The sequence below is a fragment of the Silurus aristotelis genome, assembly GCF_946808225.1.
Source record: "Silurus aristotelis genome assembly, chromosome: 6".
Classification (NCBI taxonomy): domain Eukaryota; kingdom Metazoa; phylum Chordata; class Actinopteri; order Siluriformes; family Siluridae; genus Silurus; species Silurus aristotelis.
Window position 1 is genome coordinate 26781690 of NC_139579.1, and position 23047 is coordinate 26804736.

Here is a 23047-nt window from a genome sequence, read left to right on the forward strand (position 1 = left end):
AGGCAAGGGCCGAGCCCGGGTAATGGAGGCTCCACTCCGAGGTGGTGGAGCAGATATTGCAGAGATATTACAGAGCCCATCTGTTTGCAATTCGGGAGACTTTGCACTGTCCCCTCTGGTTCTCTTTCTCTTACCCAAGCCCCACTGGGGCTGGACGCCATGGTTCAGATGTGGCCGAGGCTACATCTGTACGCCTTTCCTGACCCACCACTGAAGGGGTCTCATGTACAGCAGGCCAAATGGAATCACACTGGACGCAGCTGCCATAAGCCTCATCAGTTTCTGGAACTGCTTGACAGTGAGAGGCTGCTCTTCTCTGACCTTCCTGACAGCCATAAGGATAGCCACAATGCGGTAAGCTGCGCGCGCAAAATAGTCAAATCCCATATGACACCAAGATAGGTGGTTCTCTGTAATGGAGAAAGCACACTCTTCCTGGCATTCAGCCGAAACCCTAATGCCTTTATGTGGGGGAGAGCGAATCGCTGCGTTTCTGCACCTCCTGGTGGGAGGTAGAGGGTTGCGGTTGCGTGGAAGGTGCTGCTGGAACGCCGCCGCCTGTTTCTTATTCTCCTGAAACCTTTCAACCACGAGCTTACAGAGTCGCCAAACAGGCCAGAAGAGGTTAGTGGGGCATCCAGCAGTATGGCCCTGTCTCTATCAGACATATCTGACAGAGTGAGCCACAGGTGTCTTTCTGTGGACACCAGTGCAGCCATAGACCGGCCAATGGCCCTAGCGGTGTCTTTAGTGGCTCTGAGCCCGATCCGCTGTACGCCGAAGCTCATCAAAATGGCTGCCCGGGGCACCTCCCATATCCAACTCATGCAGCAGGTCAGCCTGATATGCCTGCAACACCACCATGGTGTGCAGGGACGCAGCGGTTTGACCTGCCAAAGCATAGGCTTTACCCACGAGCACTGATGTATTGTGTAGGTCTTAAGTGAGGAGGCGATTCTGGGAGAGAGATGGCAAGTGTCTCTTCAACCTGCGGCACAGCCTCGTAACCATGTTCTTTTCGCTCCATAATTTGGGAATACACAGTAGAACTGGGGTGGAAGGGCAGGCCAAAAAAAGGCTTAACCCATGACCTGGACACCTCGATGTGCAGGTCGGGAAAAAAGGGAAGAACCCGACGCGGAGGTTGTGACATGGGTGTCAGAAAGCGCTCATCTAATTTACTAGATAAAAGAATTTTCTGCTAATGAGCTGGCCAAGTTATATCGAGCTTGGCAATGGCACGGGTTACAACCTTCGTAAGCTCCTCGGCTTCCGTATCGAATTTTATTAAAATGAAATAGAATAAATGCAATTAATGCAATACAATTTTTATTGTATTAAATTCTGTAATTAATTAAGTTGGCACAAATTCAATTGATTACATAAAAATAAATGAATGGATACATTTAATTAAATAGTTTACACAAATTTGTAAATTTGTGTAATTCAGATGTGTATGTATGTGTGTTTTTTATATTTCAGTTTCTAAAGATATGATCTACTTAACGTTCTATTTATTTCAGCATACTTATATAATAAATAGCTTCATTCCTTTCATCCTTCATTCATTCACTCCTATGTAAAATTGTCAGGTTTTTCTCCTTTTAAGATAAATTATTGAAGCTGGACATAAAATGCTAAAGAATCCATAGAGCCAGCATTAGCCGCTAGCCACTTCCTGGTTAGTGGTTAATGCTAGTACTATGGATTCTTAAGCGTTTCCATGCATTCTCAAAACAAATATTATTTATTGTTATTTAAGGTTTTCCCATTTATGTCACATCTCCACCACTATATAGTTATTGGTTTATGTGTTCAAGTGTCTTTTTTCATATAAATTTATGTTTGCGTATATACCACTATGTTTCAGTTTAGTCTTTACAGTGTAACTCATTCTGTTAAACATGTTAATCATCAAGCCGTTTATATTTTATGTTTCATGTGTTTCTCAGTTCTTATTTCTGTTCATATTTCATATTCTTGCTTTTCGTTGTTTTTTTGCAATCCACCCAACCCTTGCCTGTCCCTTGTTTTTGACTCTGCCTGCTGATTTGGATTGTTAGCCTATTATAAATATATGCTTTCACAATGCACTTGCATCTGCTTTAGCAATCATGCATTCAGCACATGACATGATCCAAATAATATAATATATAACTTTTTTTTTTTTTACTTTTTAAACTTTCAATGTTTTTTTTTTTCATCCTGCACTAAAATTTTAATAATTAATTTAAGCTTAACTCTCACACCCAATCCCTAAACAAAATGGCTACATACAATAAATAAACAATAAAACTAAGAGAATCAATAACATTTCATTAATCAATAATATAATTTAATAACTATCAAAAATGTTAACAACTAGCATCCAATTTGCAGATGACATAAAAATCTATTCGATAATGATGATGATGAAGAGTGATTACAAGAGAGTACCTAGAATGAGAGAAGAACTTGAAATACAGTAGAGAAAACCTGAAATGGGTTCAACATGTAACACACCCATTAAGAAATAGATACAATATCGGAAATAGTGCCATAAAAGTGTTCTTATTAGTGACTAAAAAAAGCTATCATAAGTACTTTATTTATTTGTTTCTCTTCAGTAGTCTTTATCAAGGTCAGTATCACATGGATTAAAAGTCTATATAGGGTGCACTGGGCATGAGGTGGGAACCCTGGGTGAGACACAAATAATTTTTCAGGATACCTTTTAGACACACATTTGCACCAATGACAATGTAGTTTAGTCAGTCAACCTATTTGAGAGTATGGAGAAAAATTGCAGTTCTGAAGGAAATTCTATACAGACAATATCAAACTGAGGAGACTAAAAATGTAAAGCATACGCAAAACTACCACTTGCACTACTATACAGCAACAAGTTGCTAATATCTAGGCTAATCAGTATTGTGATTCCAATTAGCCTCCTCTTAACTCATTCTACTTCATGTGACACAAGAAACATGCTGTCGAGTTGTACTAATAGGCCCGATAATTATTTATAATTCAAATACTTCAATGTCTTTAATTACATTTGATTTCCTGAGTGTCAACATTCATAAGTTAGAGCACAACATGTTAATAATTGGACAAGTGTTGTTATTGCTATTGGTCTTAAGGGAAAAGCAGAACCTTCTTGACAGCAATCTATTATATTAATTAGCTATATGGTGGTCTGTATGCATAACTTGGGTAATTACATACCTGTAGTGTGTATCTTATTCACAATGCACAGCCTTTAAAGACAACACTTTTTTTTTTTCCAGTAAATAGTATATGTTTGTTTAAATGCTGTTTTATGAGCTGCTAAATAATGATTGTGACCAAGTAGTTAAATTACACCAAATTTACTGCGGAAAAATTATTTAAACTAGAAACACCTGTTACATGGTTAATTTTATGCTTGCTATCTTCTTATTCTGTTTTTCTCATTTCTTTTTTTTTTTTTTTTTTTACTTTTATGGAACATCTGATTAAATTTAACTGCAAAAAAAAAAAAAAAGCTGTTTTTTCAATTATTTAGATGAATGTTGCCTTTCTCTCTTGACAATTTGATGCTCTTATGCCTGACAGTTTGGGCATTCTTGTATACTTTTGTTATTCACTATAACAGTTTTTTTTTTTTCTTTCAGTAAAGATACTTAAGATGAGTTCATAAAGTACCCAATGACAAACTAGTAGTGAGGCCACAGTGGACACAATAATACCAGTAATTTAATCATGTACTGTATATATATCACCCAGCTAGATAATACCAATCCCAAGGCCTTGAGGGTGGAGAAATGGTGAAAAATGACTTTTCTGAAGAATCAATATGGATGATACTGTTATAAAGAGAGAACGAGAACATGAGTGAGAAAAACATGTAGGATATTCTGCATTACTACACGTGTTATTAGTCCAAAAAAACATTGCAGCATTACTTTATTAATTGCAAACCCTTCAGAAAATTAATTCTGGAATCCATGTTTGCATATTTGTACTTTCATAGGTTTTAATGTGTAATGATGTGAATAATTAGTTTTCTGTTTTAAGCATTGCAGCTTTGTAAACACCAATCCTACATGTTTTTATTTTGTCTTGCAGGTAAAAGAGTGACCCAATGAAGTGGAGTATAACCTTGTCAGTTTGCCAAACTAGAAGTCACCTTGGCTCGCTCTTCCAAGAGCAGAAGGAGAAATACAAAGGAAAGAAGAAAGAGTCAGAGCAAGAGATAAAGTGACGCCTCTGATTGTTTGTTCACAGCAGGGAGGCAGCGAGGTCAGTAAACAAACCATACCGCATTTTTACTGCTGCTATTTGTACCGTACTGTAAGTGTGGATTGTTGCATCCACGTTGCCGCCTGCCGTCTAACCGGTTATTTCGTTGCCGAGTGCTAGTCAAAATGTGACTTCAAGTTTCCTTTGAGACGGTAGTTAGTTCCAATTTTGTCATCCCCCATCACAAATGCTGTGTCCAAATAATACGCCCAAGCCAACTGGAAACAAAGACTTGCATTATATGAATAAGGATACTTGTGCTTGTATAGCTGTATAACTTGTCTATGTTGTATACTTTCAGCAGGAATACAGTGCCTTCAAGGTTTCGTAAACATGAATCGACTCACAATAGGATGACGTGGACTTATAATTTCTTCCTTTTACATTGCAGGCTCATTGAGAAAGCTTGTTAATAGTTTCTTCGGAAAAGCCATTCTGTGACCTTGATGAGGTGTTTTGTTTTGTTTTTTTTGTTTTTTTTTATCAGGTGATTCTTCAGATGATTGCTGCTGTATAAAATGTGTTGCAAAGTATCCAAAATCTGAAGCCGATATAGTGTAGTGAAATGCATACTAGCATATTAAGGGTACAAATAGACCTTGGCAAGAACACCATTATATGCAAAACCTTTTTTTTTTTTTTTTTTTTTTAAATATGTATGCATTATTGCAAAAGCAATTGGCTTAAGGCTTTTAAACTATGCTTAGCCTCTTTGAAAAGTATATATTTCTTTATATTAAAGAAAACTGAATTAAATTGTTTAGTAAGAATAAATTGTTTTGGTACCCACTTGGTTAAATGCTTAGTAAAGCAGTGTTAACAATTTGCTGATGACAAACTTCAACCATCCTCGTGCTGTTTATATCTCTGGGGTAGGAGAGACGTGTGAAATTTGGTGGTGTTATGAATACTAATGAATAAATAATCATTCAGGATAAGAAAAATTAAAGGTTATCTATTACCTTATCCAAATAGTGTTAGTGCTATTGCTATACATAAAAGTGTTAGATTTCTAATGTGCAAAGAAATGTGAATACTATATCTATTGGTGGTCTAGTGGTTAAGATGCAGCGCTCCCACCGCTGCGACCCGGGTTCGATTCCCGGTCAGGGAACCATCCCCAGCCACTCTTAGTGCCGGTCCCAAGCCCGGATAAATTGGGGAGGGTTGCGTTAGGAAGGGCATCCAGCGTAAAACATGTGCCAAATCAAACGTGCGGAGGATCCGCTGTGGCGACCCCTAACGGGAGAAGCCGAAAAGAAACTTATATCTATTCTATTACTATATCAACAACTTCTTTTTTCTCAGGTAACTGTAACTCATAAATAATTTAATTAATGCCAGAAAAAACAGTCCTGGGATTAAGATGATACATGGTTTTGTGCCATTCCACAGAATATGACCTAATCTCCAATGTCTAATAAATCTTCAGAAGCTGAATATACTCCCGCAACCAGAGATTTAAACTGATAAGACTTTGAACTCCAAATATTTAATTATTCAGTTTATTGCTATTATCAAATAAGTTTGAATCCAGTAAGAAGTCTTCCAATTAAATTATCTACCGTTACACTGTCCAGGATTAGCATAAAACTTTAACTGCTAACTTTGGCATTGACTCTGCTCCACCTGCACACACACACACACACACACACACACACACACACACACACACACACACACACACACACACACACTTTTTTCATATTTGCACAGAAGACTGGCAAAGCAAAAATCAAACAGTAATTGCTCTTTAAGAAGTTAATTAATAATCCCAAATTTTTATTAAAGAAGTCACTCACATGCCATTTTTGCTTCATTCTCATCTACAGCAATGTGTCCATTATATAATCATTATAAGTCATTAGCCAGTGACCTGCTGCTGCACAGGCGTAACCACATGTGGCCACATTGACAGCCAGTCAGTGAGCCCTAAAGCTCTTAGTACGCCTGGCTGTCCACCACTTGACACTTTTCTTAGTCATTTTTACTCTGCCATCTGGCGTGCTTCACATCTTACCCCTGAGAGAGGATTAGTTACACTCTCCTGTCCCAGACATGGCAACGGTTTTACTCTGGAATAAGATGGGGAGAAATATTATAGTCAGAAATGATCTGAGAGACTGATATTGGCTTCACCCAGCACAGATTGCATGAAGTATTTCAATTAATCCTGCATATCAGCCCTTCTTATTTCATCTTTAGGAAATATACTGATTTATAGAATATTATGGTGTATGGTGTTTGAGATAAAATACATAATTCCAAGCAGCAAAATATAAAGTAGCCTGTTTAAGGTTAAAAAAGCTTAAGGTTAGCATACATTCATCAAATAATGTAAAACAAACCTAATTTTAAAAAAGTTGAATGCTGTGTAAAAAACAGAATGTAATGTGCAAATCTAAAATTAAAAATAAAATGTTTACAGTAAAACATTGTCAGGCGCAAAGAACGTACTGGAAACCAAAGTGAATTCAACGACGGCCTTTTAATGAGAAATAAAAGGGCAAGGCAGAAAGCACGAGAAATAGCACCAAACTAGGGTATATCAAACCAGGAGAAATCTGTGGCAGAGTGAGAACAAATAACAAACAGAATCTTGCACGCTTAGCGAAACCAAATGGAGTAGCTTGGGTAGTCCGGAATGTTCATTAGCCTAAGCTGTAGAACGGACAATGAGCTTGTGGATAAACGGGGTTATTATATTGTAGTGACTGATTTGGACCAGGTGTGGATGAATAATAAGTTGGTGAGTTGGTTGCTTGGAGTGATTGGAGGGTTTGGCGAGGGTGTGGCTGGTGGATCCCTGACAAACATATACCAGTTATCAAATGTTTAAATTGAGGAAATGGACCATTTTATGGAGAACACACTTTTTTTAAACTCAAAAGACGCTCTGATGGTAGGGGGTGCATTAATGCCTGGAATGGACACCTAGCACATCTGGAAAGGCACCATCAATTCTAAAAGGTATATATAGGTGTTACAGCAACATATGCTCCTATTTGTTTTTTCAGGAAAAGTCCTGCATATTTCAGCAGGAGACAATGCTAAACCATGTACTGTACTTAATTTATTAAAACAGCATGGCTGTGCAGTAAAAGAGTCCTAAACTCTTCATCGAAGTCCAGACCTTTCTCTAATTGAATACAGTTAGCACATTATGTTAAGAAAAATATAAATAAAAAATGACCCAGGACTGTTGAGCAGGTAGAAACATGTATTTACCAGGATTCCTCTCCCAAAACTACAGCATCTACTCAGTTTGCAGATATATGTGGATTTTATTAAATTTTTTAAGGGATGCCTCACAGTGGTAAACATGGCCCTACCAAGTTTTTTTTTTTTATGTTCTACTATGAATAAAATATGGGTTTATGAGATTTGCAAATCATTGCATTTTGATTTTAAGATTTTTGGAATTGGGGTTATAAAAAATTACATACTAACTGTGACAAATGACAAATTCGATTAGTCGTAGATAATTAGGAACTCAACACATTTTTTATAAACAATGAATAAATTAAAAAAGTTATTTTAAATATCATAGTCGATAGTACTACTCACTAACCACTATTCATGGTGAGCTCACTGGGCACATGGAATGTAATTGGCATGGAAACAAATTAAGTATATACGATAAGCTTTTGTAGTTAAAGAAATAGCACAGATTTAGAGAATTATGTGGTACACACAGAGAATAGGTAGAGCTGCAGAAAATGAAAAACTTGGACAAAAATATACCAGACAGTTTTAAAAATGTGCACAATCTTTGAAAGCAGAGGGGAGTTATTTTCTACAGCTTCCTCGAAGTATTAATCTACAACTATGGTCTTTTGTGATGTTTTTTGATTGTTGTCATGCTATTTCTAGTCACACATTGGGTTTTAAGGCTCCATGCACAGAAATAGTGATTTTGTTCAATGCAGCAAAAAAAATAATATATATATATAATATGCACACCATATTGCCAAAAGTATTCGCTGGTCTGCCTTCACATGCAAATGAACTTGAGTAACATCCGATTCCTAATCCATAGGGTTTAATATAATGTTGGCCCACCCTTTGCAGCTGTAACAGCTTTAACTCTTCTGGGAAGGCTTTCCACAAGGTTTAGGAGTGTGTTAAAAGGAATTTTTGACCATTTTACCAGAAGCAAATTTGTTGGACGGAGAAGGCCTGGATCACAGTCTCCACTCTAATTAATCCCAAAGGTGTTCTGTCGGGTTGAGGTCAGGACTCTGTGCAGGCCAGTTAAGTTCTTCCACACCAAACTCACTCATCCATGTCTTTATGGACCTTGCTTTTTGTGCACTGGTGTGCAGTCATGTTGGAACAAAAACAGGCCGTCCCCAAACTGTTCCCACAAAGTTGGGAGCATGAAATTGTCCAAAATGTCATTCATTGGAACTAAGGGGCTTAGCCCAACTCCTGAAAAATAACCCTACATCATAATTCCCCCTCTACCAAACTTTACACTTGGCACTATACAGTCAGACAAGTACCGTTCTCCTGGCAACCGCCAAACCCAGACTCGCCAAACACCACTGCATCCGATGCTTTGCATTGCTCTTGGTGATGTATGACTGCAGCTGCTCGATGTCCAATCCATTCCATGAAGCTCTCTATGCACTGTTCGTGAGCTAATCTGGAGGCCACATGAAGGCTTCCACTAACAGTTGAATGTGGAATGTTTAGTAGTAAGGAAATTTCACGACTGGACTTAGGTGGCATCCTATCACGATACCACGTTGGAATTTACTGAGCTCCTGAGAGCGATATATTCTTTTACAAATGTTTGTAGAAGCGGTCGGTATGCTCAGGTGCTTGATTTTATAGACCTGTAACCATAGAAGAACACCTGAACTTTATGATTTAGATGAATAAGTAAATACTTTGCTATATAGTGTATATAAATATTTATAATAATACTCAAATATGTAATGTTTGACTGACTGGTGTAGTGTACTGGCAAAATACTATAGATGCTGTCCTGGTAAATGGCTTCTGAAATCGGACCACCATGTTTTACCCTGTGGTATTTGGAGTGCCCCGAATGTTTACTGTCACAGAAATTCCTAGTGAGTGTGATTCAAAAGCACTGCACAGGAGTTAACGCTGCACACTGTACACTCAAGCAGATACAGAAGGATACAAGCAGGACAGAAATTTGGGAGGCCAGGCTACTCATAACATCTAAATGGACCCTGAGTAAAGGTCTTGTTAAGGTCTTGGTCTCAGTTCCTACAAGAAGAAAGAGACACAGCTTTAGCATTGATTCATGAAATAAATGAGATATTCTATAGAAAATCTGTCACACCTTCCTATCTATATGGATAAAAAGGTGTTATTTGTACCACTATTTAACATTTTAGCTGTCAGCGCATAGCATCTGAAAATGAGATTTAGCTACATTTCCTATGTCCACTAATGGCCCACCTGGCCAAGGGGAAAATGAAAGGCTTTAGTCTAATACACTCTGGAAATAGGTTGCCCCCCTTTCAAGCTTGGTTGGTGAGTGTGAAATTAAAAAGGGTCCAGAAGGTCCAGTGAAGATTTAACTGAGGTTTGCATATCCCAAGGTTTAGTAGTCACTTACCACAAGAAATGGGTATGCACACCCTTGAACCAACATTTCCACACTGTTAGGGGTCAGGATTTTTTAAACATTATAATTGATCTTAGTCGGAACTACTTTCCAGGAGTTCAAAAAGGAAGTTTGGTTGGCTTAATATAGTGTGTGACAGTACAGCTCTATGTGCCAAGTGTCTACTTAAAAAGCCAGAGAAGGTGAGATAAAAATGTATTGTAATGAGAGTATAAGTAACAGATCCTTTAGAGCACATGGAGAACATAATAGAGACTCAGAGCACTTTTGTACGTCGCTCTGGACAAAGGCGTCTGCTTAATGCCGCAAATGTAAATGTAATGCTATACCACACAATTTGAGAATTTTAGGCTTAGCTTTACATAGAATGCTAAATTAAATTGCTGATAGAGAAAAGAGAAAAATCTTTGCGCAAATAATTAGGAAATGTTGGTTAACCTACCTATACATAATATGCAGGACTAAGACAATTAGACCCAAATTCATCCAATCTGCTTGTGCCTTGATATGTCCCCAGATCCAATGGGATGATGTTCAGAGAAGCTGAATGTGTATCTAAGTGGAGGTATAGGCATTTTGCTAAGTAAAATTTCATGTGGCCCTAGAGTCAGTCAGAACCACTGCAAGCTCACTAACATTAAATTTTCTATTACTGGAACATTGATGGCAATGTGATGACTCTGCTTTGCCTTGGTGCAAGGTTTGGATTTCAGAGTTAGTCCCTACACTAAAGACTAATGTGTGGACCAATTTGCCCAACATCTTCGCTGTGTCTTCTTACCTTATCTAACCTTCATGGCCTCACTTTTATTGTTCCCGAAAAGGCAGTGATAAGAGGAAATGAAATGAAATTAGGCGCTGTCTGTCTTGTCGAATTCTATCAGGTCTCACAAAGCGTTGAATGAATTGTCAAAGTGCGAGCGGATCTACAGATATAAGCTCTACTTACAGCATTTCACTGAGGTGTCTGCTCTACTGTAAGCAGTTTTTAGCTTGGGTTTGTTCCTCCCAATTTCTGTAGCCAGGTGCAGGAGCTTATTATATAATCTGTGGCTCCTTGCCTCAGTGACAGCAGTTGTTTGTTTGCCTGCATGTTTCCCTAAGGAGCCATGATCGAAGACCTTGGGAGGCTACTACTCAAACTGCTGCACAGATAATTTCGGGGCAGATTGTTGGTCATGTGGAACATGACCGTGCTACATGTGAGTGCTCTTTCACTATGGAGGTCCTTGTCCTCATCAGTCTGGTAGATCGAAGTTAAAATCTTAAAACTGATGCCACAGATTGCAGTTTGTGACCCTATTCTAGATTCACTGGAAAGTTTTTTTGGTACAACACAGTCAGAATCTGGAGAATGCATATGTGATAAGAATAAGGTGATTAGTAACTATAACAGAAACATTTTGATGATTGGAATGTCTGTTGGATACTGCTGTATGTAGACATAAACATGACATGCAGACTGTTTTATTATCCATCCATCCCACCATCCATTCATCCATGTTTTTTTGTTTTACTTTGTTTGAAGGATCCTTATACTATACACTTCATCCTTATACAAAACACACTTATAAACTTGGAATGCATATTTTATAATGCAGATGATTTATGGATTTACTTATTCTTACAAAAAATTAATGAGACCGATTAAGAAGTACAGCATATAACTATCTTTCCACAAAAAGTAAACAGATGAAGCCTTGATTACCATTATGGGCAACATGAGCACATTCAGGACTTTTTGAGACATCTGTGAAGTGTCCACCTCTCATCTGTTCTTTTATGGGGTAGATTGGATGTATCTGCCTCTTGTCAGAAATTAAATTAGAATTTTTTTCTGCTTGTCTATGGGTTTTGACTAATGAAAAGCTTTTTTTCAATACAATTTCAGTTATGAGTCCATAAACCAGCTATGTGAATAAAATGAATGCTCTTAAATCCATTTATTTATTTTTTTGTTATCACTTACATTATATCATCCCCCAAAATAATGGGCAGTTCAGAAAAGCAAAGGGACCTAACATCTTTTGGCTTAGTGGTCTGAAATATATGGTACAACACAGTTTGGTTGAGATACTCAAATTTATTAAATTACTGAGCTTTCAACAAGCAGTACAGAGATGACACAAACAGAAAAGGAGGGAGAATGAGAAAGGGGGATAATAAAGAAGGAATAGTGGTAAAACATGAAAAGTGGGAGAGTACAGTTAAGAGAATATGAGATAAAAGATGATTAAAGGAAGAGATTTAAGAACGGAGAAGACCAGAATAAAAATGTAAAGTAGGGAAAAAGTGGAGAACCAAGAAAAAGAATACAAAGAAGGAATGAACATAGAGGAATGGCAGTAGGGAAGGGGTAGACTGATGTAGAAAAGTAAACTAAACTTAACTGGTACATGTTTACTAGGCTGTTGATCAGATGATTTCTTGTGGAACTCGGTTAAGTACACTTTTAATTGAAAATTACCCAGACATTCCTAATGCAATCAAGAAAATGGCTCATTCTAGCATAAGTTCCATGCTTTAGTCTGTAATGTTGAAATAGCTTTAAACTTTTTTTACAGTTTTAAAAAGACCAACCGCAACACAATGAACTCAACTTCAACTCATTCTATTTAAATCAATGGCTGTATCCAAATAAAACATGGTTTCTAATGTTTGCAAGCGAGTGAGAAAACCACCTAGATTTCTATGCTTGCAATCAGTCCCTTAATGGAAAAAAACGAGAACAATAAACAGACGACTAAGAGGCTGCAGAACTCTCCTTACAGGCGTTCAAGCACGACTGTGTCGGCCGCACGGGAGCTCGAAATCTTCAGGGTAACGGACAAAATGTCCTAAATTGTTTAAAACAATGTTTTTCCACTATTCATGAAAATTTTTTTGATAAAAGAGAAAGAGACTAATCTAAATTAACAAATGTTAAATGTTAATGTTTTTCAGTACTAACATACAAAAACTGATTAAAACATTTATAATCTAACTACTCACCAAAAACTCAGAGAAAGCGCATGCATCGGCACACAAAAATGGCATCGCATCACTTTGAAACGGCTGACCAGTGTGGGGTGGTGGTGGCTTAGTCAGTACAAAACATATTCATTTGAATATAAGGCATGGATAAACAAAGGATGAAACCAAATACATGAAATGTATAAATATTGAATAAATAGTACACTCAAAATGGATAGAAAGACAGATATAAATAAGTTGGGCACTGTTTCTTTCAGCAGTTCCAAGCTTTGCACATATGTTTCCAGAGAAACTATTTGAGATTAGAAGTGTGTAAATGGACTAGAATGCCAGGGAACACAAGTCAAAATTCACTTGTGTGAAACATAGTGCCCCATGGCAAAGACTCTCTGAGGATTTGAGAATAAGGGTTATTTCTCTCCACAAAGATGGCCAAGGCTATAAGAAGATCGGTAATACCCTGAAACTGTTACACTACAGTGTGTGTGTATATACCGAACAAACTAAACTGTGACTTAAAATCCAAGGTTTGTACCAAACCGAGAATTTTGTGTACTGTTACACACCTAACATACACTGAAGTGTAACACAGTTTCAGGGTGTTTCCGATCTTCTCATGATGGTCAGAAGATTAGGCACACAAAACTATTTAACAAACACAGCCAATCATTGGAAACGATGATCTCAGACATGGAGTGTGTGAGTATTGATCAGAGAAGAACATACAAACAAAACCAGGACTCCCATAAAGCAAGATAAATGTCACCATTTTGCCTTTTTTAATTGAACTCTGCTGGACAGTTTTGTCTCTGCAAGTATTTTGTCTTTTTTGTGGTAAGTCTCATTTGAAATATTTTCCTTCCTCTCCTTAGGTTTAGTTTAATCTCAACCAGATGATACCGTATTTTTCGAAATATAAGCCGCTACTTTTTCCCCACGTTTTGAACCCCGCAGCTTAAACAACGAAGCGGCTTATTTATGGATTTTTTTCCTGGGTTTTTCCCGGTTTCACAACCTTCAAGCCAAAAAACTGAGCGACATAACATTAGACCAATTAAATCTCCGAATGGAAACGAAAAAAACCACACCTCACCTGTATTCTGAGCTGCACGGCTTCGGGAGAAAAACTTCCACCGGTGGCGCACGACAGTGACAAAAGATAAACTCCCGAGAGAAATACAGTGGTACCTTGACCTACGAGTTTAATTCGTTCCGTGGACGAGCTCGTATCTCAATTTGCTCGCACATCAAATCAGTTTTCCATATTGAAAATACTTAAAATGGCATTAATCCGTTCCAACCCTCAAAATGACACCCCGTTTTTATGTTTCATGTTATTAAATTGGAAAATACATTTCTAAATAACAAATATTGTTTAAAAACATAATAGAAAGATTCTGTAAAGATGTAATAAGGTTTTATTCAGTGTATTTTCCTTGGAGATGAGACGACTTGAGCTAACGAAAACGCCGGTGGGGTGTGTGTGTGTGTGTGGAGGGGGGGGGGTAGAGGCGATAAGCGGAGGCGGAGGGAAAACTCCTGTACACTATGTCTCCGTAAACTTTAAAATGTTAACTTTTTCTTCTTTGCTTATCTTAATTTTCGTCACAATCTCCGCTTTTTGGGTTCGCTCTAGCAGCGCCGTCTCGAGCTTGTACCTTAATTTTTTGCTTGCGTAACAAAGCAAAAAATAAAAATAAAAAATTGACCGAGTGGCCGCTCGTACCTCGGAAAACTCGTACATTAATGCACTCGTAGGACAAGGTACCACTGTAGTTGTGAAAGGAAGGATGAAGACAGTAAACAATGACTTACTTGGTAGGCTACAGTTTAGTTACAAGCCGTTGTAACACGTTGAGTCTGGGTGATGAGAGAGCTCGCTAACTCCAGTTACAACAGAAATCATATAAGCACAGACAGGTTTCCAAAACTTGGCAACAGCGTTACAGGTTAGTCAAAGAAACTTGAAAGAAATGAGCATCAGAAAATAATAAGGACATAATCCTCGGTCTCCACACACGCAGTAATAGTGGAAGAATGCAGTGCCAGGCTATTACCAAAATACCGCTATGCTCCTAAAGGAAGCGCAACATATTGCATTTAGTGTCTTTCGTTAAAGCCTGTGTAAAGTTCATTAGTTTCAGTGTAGACAGTGTAGGCTTATAGACAGGTGCGGCTTGTTTATGTTAAAAATAGAAATTTTTGTCAAATTCAGTGGGTGCGGCTTATATATGGGTGCACTTTATAGTCCGGAAATTACGGTAATCATGTCATGTCAAATCAATGCATCTAAAAAAAATATAATTTTCATTGAGCTAAATTGTAGCTTACATTATTGGAAGATTGTCCCTTTCAATATCATACAGAGAAATGGACAGAAAAATTGTTGGATTATTTTTGGTCACAAAAGGTTGTCATGTGCACCAACTAGCAATATACCATGCAATTTTATGGCTATTTGCTGTATGAGCAGGGTCTTGACTGGAGGTCATGCAGGCCAATTTCACCCTGCCTAACAAGATTATTTAGCCCATCACCAACTTTCCATTTTCTAATTTATGCTTTAAATTTCTGTATATGAAATTCCATTAATTGAAATTGAAATCATCACATACATTACAGAACATAGCAATGAATAGCACGAAAAAAGAAAACTTTAAATGAAATTGCCTTCAAATAACAATTTATGACCTCTGGTGTTGACATTTTTCTGTCACTTATTAAAAAGCAGTAAAGTTGTTGAACTGTGGTTTATTTTCCTCGAAGGCAAATATAACTTCAAAAAGAGGCAGCTTTCACGAAATTCTCTCCTGTCAGAAAAAAGCCTCTGGCTCTTGCCCTGAGAGGAAACATTTGTATTATGTTTATTATTAGAGTATTGCAGTATGGTTCCCCCCCTCCTAAAATTGTATGTATTACATAAAATTGCCTCAGGGAAATGTGACAGGTAGATTATTTTTTTCTCGTTTCCTGTTTATGCAAAGCTAATTAAACATATATAGGTTCCTAGGTGGTCTATAAACTAAGAATCCCTCACTCTTACTGCAGCAGCCTGGGCTCCATTTTCAAGCCACTTGGGGTTACACAAACCAGTGCATTTTCAGTGCTCATCCTGGATAGAAGGTGGTGGTGGTGGTGGTGTGTGTGTGTGCCTGGGGGGATATAGGTATAAGAAGGAGCTTCTCTACCGAATTATATATGCAAACCAATGTTCTGCTGTGGTGACCCATAATGAGAGCAGCTTCTCTCTACCTAGACTAGATACCAGAGGTATTTTTTTCCCAAATAATGCTAAAGGCTCCTTTTCCAGAATGCTATACAGTAAGTGTAGACTTTTATTTCCTGTTGCAGAAAATTCATATAAGCTCCATATTTATAATTCAATAACACATGAAAGTCAGTTTAACAGACTTTAACATGTGATAGAAATTTACTGATTGATTTATTTACTTATTCTAGGTGAGATTTTATAATTGTCATAAATGTTACCTTATTATACTAATTCATAGATTCTATACATTTATTGTTACATTTTATGTTGTCAACAACACTTTGGAAACGCTTCTGCGTTGTTCATGAAACGAATCAGGTGTGTAATCCATCCAATTGAAAGCGTGGCATCACCAGCAGGGTGACACACACAGCCTTTGTGCGGCTTGTCTGGGAGCAAAGTAGGTTCTCGAGGGAGACGACTGTGCACATTGTGCTTGCTCCACTTCCGCCAGGCGCTCTTTGAGGAGGGTAACCCCGCTCCTTGATTCAGGACCCTCTAGTTCCTAGGGCTCGCAAATGGATCTCACAGAGGGTTTTGAGACAGGCTTGTCCCGGAGGGCTTTGCGAGTTGGAGGTTGAGGAGCCCATGGAGGTTGTGGCTCGAGCCGTTGCCGAGCTAGACCTGTCTTGGCTGGCTGATGAGCAGAGCGCGCTTTCGTCGAGCTTGACGAACGCTTTCTGCAGCCTGCTTCACAACCTTCACATCGGGATCTGCTGTTCTTTCCGGACCTGCACACCTTGGTCTCCAGGTCCTGGGTGAAGCCGTATTTGGCCTGCTTCTTTAGCCCAAAAGCAGTATTGTACTCCAATGTCACGGGGCTGAAAGAATGTGGCTATGGGTCGATGTCGCCGGGAAAAAGAGTGTTGCACCTCATTACGCGGTGCCCGCCCCCGGCACTGCCAGGGACCTGGTCCTTTAACCCTGCCATGCTCAGTGCTTCAGGACACAGCCAGCTTCAGCGAGCACACTCCTCGATTTCCACCCGGAGTCATAGCAGACTTGAAGAACTTGCAGCCTCCTTCGAGGCTCATGAGCTGCACCAGGGCGTAGCCCCGGGTTTAGGCGTACCAGAGGTCAGTCTCGAGAGACTGATACCCTTTTGAGACTACCTGGCAGCCTGGGAAGCTCTGCCAGATGTGTCGACAGAGGCTACATGATTAACTTTGGGTTCTGTCCACCCCGGTTTGATGGGGTGTGTCTCACCCTGATGACACTCGAGCAGTCTCTGGTCATGGAACAAGTAGACAACACTCTCCTGAGGAAGGAGGCCATCGAGGTGGTCCCATCGAGTGTCTGGGTTCTACATCTGGTAATTCATAGTTCCCAGAAAGTATGGTGGGTTGCGTCCTATCCATTTCATGTGTTCTTGCTCATATGATGGAGCTGGGGTTTTGGCTGAATGGCAAAAAGATTGTGCTTTCTCCACTACAGATGTAGCAACAACGCCACCCCTTCAAAACGAATTTGTAGGAGAAAAAACCTGTTTAGAGCACGGTCCCAAAAACGAAACCCTTCAGATGGCTAAGGTACAAAAATTGATTGCAAAATAGGACAGAAAGTAATATACATAATTAAACACTTAAACATAAAATAATTGATACCAGTAGCTCATCCAGAATTAGTCCCAGCTCTCAAAGAGGTTAACAGCCAGCTCAACTCTTTCACTATGATAACTGCTTTCGTTGCGTGCGGCAAACCTTTAGGCATAGGGGGACATCCCTCTTACAATAAACACTAAAAATGAAATAACCACAATTCAAATAATAATACACAACTTAAAACATAACCCTTTACTAATAACTACAAAAGAAAACACAGCAAACTTAAATCCCATACACAAAGGGGTGCACACACGCACACAAAAGACAAGCACCATGAGTTAAGCTAGCAGCATAAGGCTGGGAAGGTATCAGCACTACAAATAAAAAGAAAAGAATACAAAAAAAACAAGGCCCCGGCCAACCGGACTCGTACACAAACAATTCACACAATACATGTGCTGCCACCACGCAGCACACTCCTGAGACCGGCCAACCAGGGGACCAAACAAAAACAACATGGGAGAAACAGCAATTGACAAATCTAAAACAGAAAAAAACAAAAATTAACAATACATCATATGCTTTAAAACACTAAAAACATTTAAAACCATGGTTACCAACTGCAGACTCACTTTTATTTAATTAAATTTTAAATAAATTTACCTTCATTAGCAGATAGCAGATATAACAACCAGTTGCTGTTCAAGCATTTATCCAGATCTGAATCAAAACACATTTCCAAAGAGAAATACAAATAAAACCTTTCATGCCATCTTATTTAAACAAATAAGACAAAGCCCATATATTTACCTACACCAGCAGCTGTCAACATACACAATCAGCATTGCTCAATTTATCTGCATCTAAATAAATAAAAAAATTTTTTTCCATACAATCAAAATAAATCCCACTAAATAAACAAATTAAACAAACTAAAGTAACACACTTAGCCTACCTACTCTAGGGCGACTTCAAACACAACCAAACAAAGCAGCACTATATCCCATGTGCTTTTAAAACAGGGCCCACATTTTGAGGCCTCTTGCCCAGTGCCCGCTTAAAAAGTCTTGGGATAATTAGCCAACCACACCCCTACTGGTAGGTGCTTGCCTGTCTACAAAGAGAACCACTTATTTAGGTGTTGTATGGATTTCAACACTAATGCTCGCCCAGCTATCTCCTGCCGCCATTGTGTCCATCCTTACAGCTGTCAGGAGGGCAGTCACTCACTGTCAAGCAGTTCCAGAGACTGCTCGGGCTTATGGCAGCAGCGTCCAATGTGATTCCACTTTGCCTCCTGCACATGAGACCTTTTTAGTGGTGGCTCAGGACCCAAGGCTTCTCAAGGAGGGGCAATCTCCTCCATACTATCAAGGTTACATGGTGAGCACTACGTGCTTAGATGTTTGGAGAGATCTTGGGTTCCTATTTCAGGGCCCTGTGTTGGCAGTTTCTGGTCATCGCGTAACACTTACGACTGATGGAGCAGGCTGACCAGAGAACTTCCCGGAGTGTGGCAGCCTCTAAGGCTTGGTCCGCTGTAGTGTCTCCACAAAATCTGCAACACTGCGGGCTGATCCCAAAGCGTTGTTGATGCAGCTTGATTTCCTGAAGGGTAACGTCTCCTGGTTTCCTAAGGGGATGAGACACTGCGTCTCCACCGGGATCCCTGCAGCGCTTTCTTCTCTCTCACAGAAGCTGGCGTCGACTTCACTCTATGCGCTTTTTTTATTGCTTCCTGCTTGTGACGTCACCCCGTCTGCGACGCTGCGCTTTCCATTGAACGGATTACACACGTGATTTAGAGCGTGGACAATGCAGAAGTGTTGCCAAAGTATTGTTGACATACGTAACCTGGAGACGTTATCTGTCAAGGTTATGAACTGCGTTTCTCCTAATTCTTCACTGTCATTTCACAGCACATATCTTCCAGTGCGTGATTCATATTTACAGTAACTAATGGTTCTCTGGCCTTTTTTTTTTGGTTGTCGTTAATGATCATTTGACATTGGTCATTTGTCATGTTCAGGTTTTTGTTTGTTTCATGGTGTTCATAGTGTTTTTGTTATGGCCCTTATCCATAGTGACTCACAATAATTTTATTTATTTAACTGAGAATTCAAGGGTTAAGGGTTTGCATAAGAGGCCAGCTTGCAGCTTGTGCTTGGTCATGACTCTTTCGTTCAGGAGTCCAACATCTTATCCACTGGAATACCACTTCCTTGGCTTTGTTTATTTATTTTTTATATCTGCACAGTAATTACATTTTTCTTCGCACAAAGCCTTATGCTATTAAATGACATTATTTTTTAGCAGCTACGTACAATTAGTTCTCTTACCAGGCTTTTACATTGCAGTTTTTCTCAGTTGCTTTGGATCATTTTTCGAATTGTCCTTAATATTTGCAAACCAGTAAGTGCATTCTCAAAACAATGTGTACAAACAGCACAACACATTGGATATCTTACAAACGCCTACACCTTTCTCAAAATCCTTAGTTCATCTTTCAAAAGTAAGTATTTGTGTCAATAAATATATCATTTCCATCAGAATGAAAAGTCCCTTTGTAATTGTTCACAAACAAGTTCGTCAAAATATTTAGTCATGTGGTCAGTATGACGCTGCACAATTTCAGTATTTCCTGATGTAAACTACAGTTTTGGATTATAACAATTGAAAATGCACAAGGCTAAATTTGCAGTACATATGTATATATTTGATTGCATATTTGATTTATATTAATTGCAAGAGACATGATTTACACTTTTACTGTACTGTATTAGTGTCTGTTCATTTCTTGGTTGTTTATTTTATTTTTAGAAATTCAGTAATTCTGTGTTTTGTTCATTTAACGAATGAAGGTTCACAAGATTTACCTTTGACCTGTTTTAGAGATCATTGGTTGATCAACTTGGTTTATAAAAAAAATTCAATGCTGTCCATCAAATTTGGGTTTTTGAACACAGTGTTAAAATAATAATAATAATAATAATAATAATAATAATAATAATAATAATAATCATTTTAAGCACCAGTCTTTTCAATTCTTAAACGCAGATGAACCTAGGTACCTAGAAGTACCACTTCACAAATCTTTCTTTGTGTATTATATGTCCCCGATGATCAGTTAAGTCCATTTGAACACTGACTGCCCACTTAATTGTACTGCGGAAGACGAAACCCACACAACAATTACTCGACGTGCAGAGGAAAGAGTATCAGGGGAACCGATCCCATTGCCGCTCAGGTTTGTTGAAGCTGATGATAGATGGGCTATGGTGAACTGCTCTATTCCAACTCTATCACCGGGTGTGCTATCCTGATGGATGAGTAAGCATTTCAATCTGAAAAAGCTCTACAGCAGTTGAAACCTTTCCACCATCATCCAGGCTATGTTATAAAATAGACCTACCTTCAGAAAGAGACATGAGCTGGACTGAACAGAAGAAAAAAGAAAATCACTAAGCGCTGCATTAAAATCTATAATGTCTATGTAACTATATAAATGTATATAAATTTGTGGTTATTGTCGAATAAAAACTTAGCTATAATTATAACTGTAAACACACAGCCCAGTCTCATTTCGTGATATAGTCACGAGATATAATCTATTGATTCGTGTTCATCGACACGAATTTCCCTCTTTTTTTGTGTCACTGAGGACGCCTTTGTATGTAATCTGGTTCAATAGGAAGTATTTTTGGTGCCTCTGCCAAAGTTTTCTTTCTGCCACTGAAAACCACATGTATTGTTTTTCTTTCATTTGTTATAGATTTTTTAATCTTCAAGCACTATTACTCAACATTTAAGCAGGAGATTTTATACCAGTTTTTATTGCTTCATATTCGGTAAGCTACTCGCCATTATAAACCATTGTCAGTAAATATATTCAGTAAATATATTCTCCTGTTTAATTAATGAGACTGTTTTAATTAGACAAACACACACACACACACACACACACACACACACACACACACTTATTACAGTTTAACCCTAACCCTTACCTTACCATACCCCTAACCATATATCTCCATAAAATGGAGAAAAAAATATTACCTTTAGCATAACTGTCAGCATTAAAAAATTATTAAAAAATAAATAAATAGGGAAATTCGTGTCCATGAACACAAATCAATAGAATAAAGTTTGACTATATCATGAAATGCCGTGAGACTGTGTTAAAACACAGCAGATTGTGACTATACATTGGCACCTATATATATATATATATCCTTTTTCTCAGCTTTTATGTGTGAAATAGACAAATGGTTCCTCACATTATAGATCCACTGTACTTTTTTCTGTTTTTTAATTTTTATACAATTTATTTTCATTCTGAGTATTTACTATGAAACAGGATCTTAGATAATAATATTTTTAAAACAATCCCAACCTGGCAACCCAGTCATAACCCTCTATATTGGGTAATATAAGCTAAGTGGGCCATTATGTAAAGTGCATTGTGATCTGGAAAGATCACCATCTTATTTTAATTTTTAAATAGAAAAAAGTTGTTGAACAATAGTATTTAAAAAAATGGTAATTAGTTTGCAAGGTAGCAATATTAAAATGAAAATAATAGATTATGGCAGACAAGGCTTTTTTAAGATTTGGTTTTTTGGGGTCTGTAGCCTATTATACCTTTTAACTATTCAAGTCAGGTCAAGTCAAGTTGGCTTTTATTGTCATTTCAACCATACACAGAGCAGTACACAGTGAAACAAGGTGCCAATGTGCTAAATCAGACAATATACTACAAACAACTACACAAAACTTACTGTGACACTACATAAAGTGCAAGTGTACAAAATTTAGTGCAAATTAATTTTACTATGAAAGAGCAATTTAAATAAGGGCTGGATGCATTTGATTACTTTTTTTATACTATAATGTTTCTCCATAATAGAGCACTGTCAAACATACTCTATAAAACTTAAGATCATTTTTTTTTCTTTCTGAGAGTTACTTATATAGAGTTGTAAACGATAACACCATGGAGCTTGTTTTTTTACCCAGGTGGCATTGTCATGCTGGAACAGGTTTAATACTCCAAGCTCAAGTGAAGGGAAAATGTAATTTTACCACATCCAAAGACATCCTATAAAATTGCAGGTCTCCAAATTTGTGGTAACAGTTTAGAGAACAGCTTGATACACCTTATATTACTATTACTATATATTATAATAGTACTACTCTAATTTAAAAAGTTCTCATACTCATACTTCTTCACTGTGCAATTTAAAAAAAGAATCACACAAAGACATTGTTGTATTGCTGATTTCTTAAGTAATTGTGTGTAATAGTTTAAGCCCTAAATTTTTTGACTCCCAGTTTGTTCATGTGCCATTTTCCAACTACTATTACAAAGGGAGTCAGCGAAGGCAT

General features: G+C 38.0%; 1 protein-coding gene and 1 long non-coding RNA gene across 3 annotated transcripts in view; one reads left to right on the forward strand and one right to left on the reverse strand.

The window, feature by feature from the left end:
- LOC310727808 (leucine-rich repeat and fibronectin type-III domain-containing protein 2) overlaps positions 1 to 23047 on the forward strand; it is a 144356-nt gene that overhangs the window by 36892 nt on the left and 84417 nt on the right. Inside the window, exon 2 of one of the 2 annotated variants that reach the window (XM_083544627.1) lies at positions 4090 to 4203. The gene's annotated coding sequence lies outside the window, so the exon portion shown is untranslated. Of the gene's footprint in view, positions 1 to 4089; positions 4264 to 23047 lie in introns of both variants that reach the window. The other variant, XM_083544626.1, reaches the window with a different exon arrangement.
- Positions 17491 to 18704, reverse strand: LOC310728214. The gene is made up of 3 exons (XR_014534211.1): positions 18615 to 18704; positions 18323 to 18522; positions 17491 to 18200 (listed from the first exon to the last, which is right to left on the reverse strand). It is a non-coding gene; the product is annotated as an uncharacterized lncRNA (long non-coding RNA).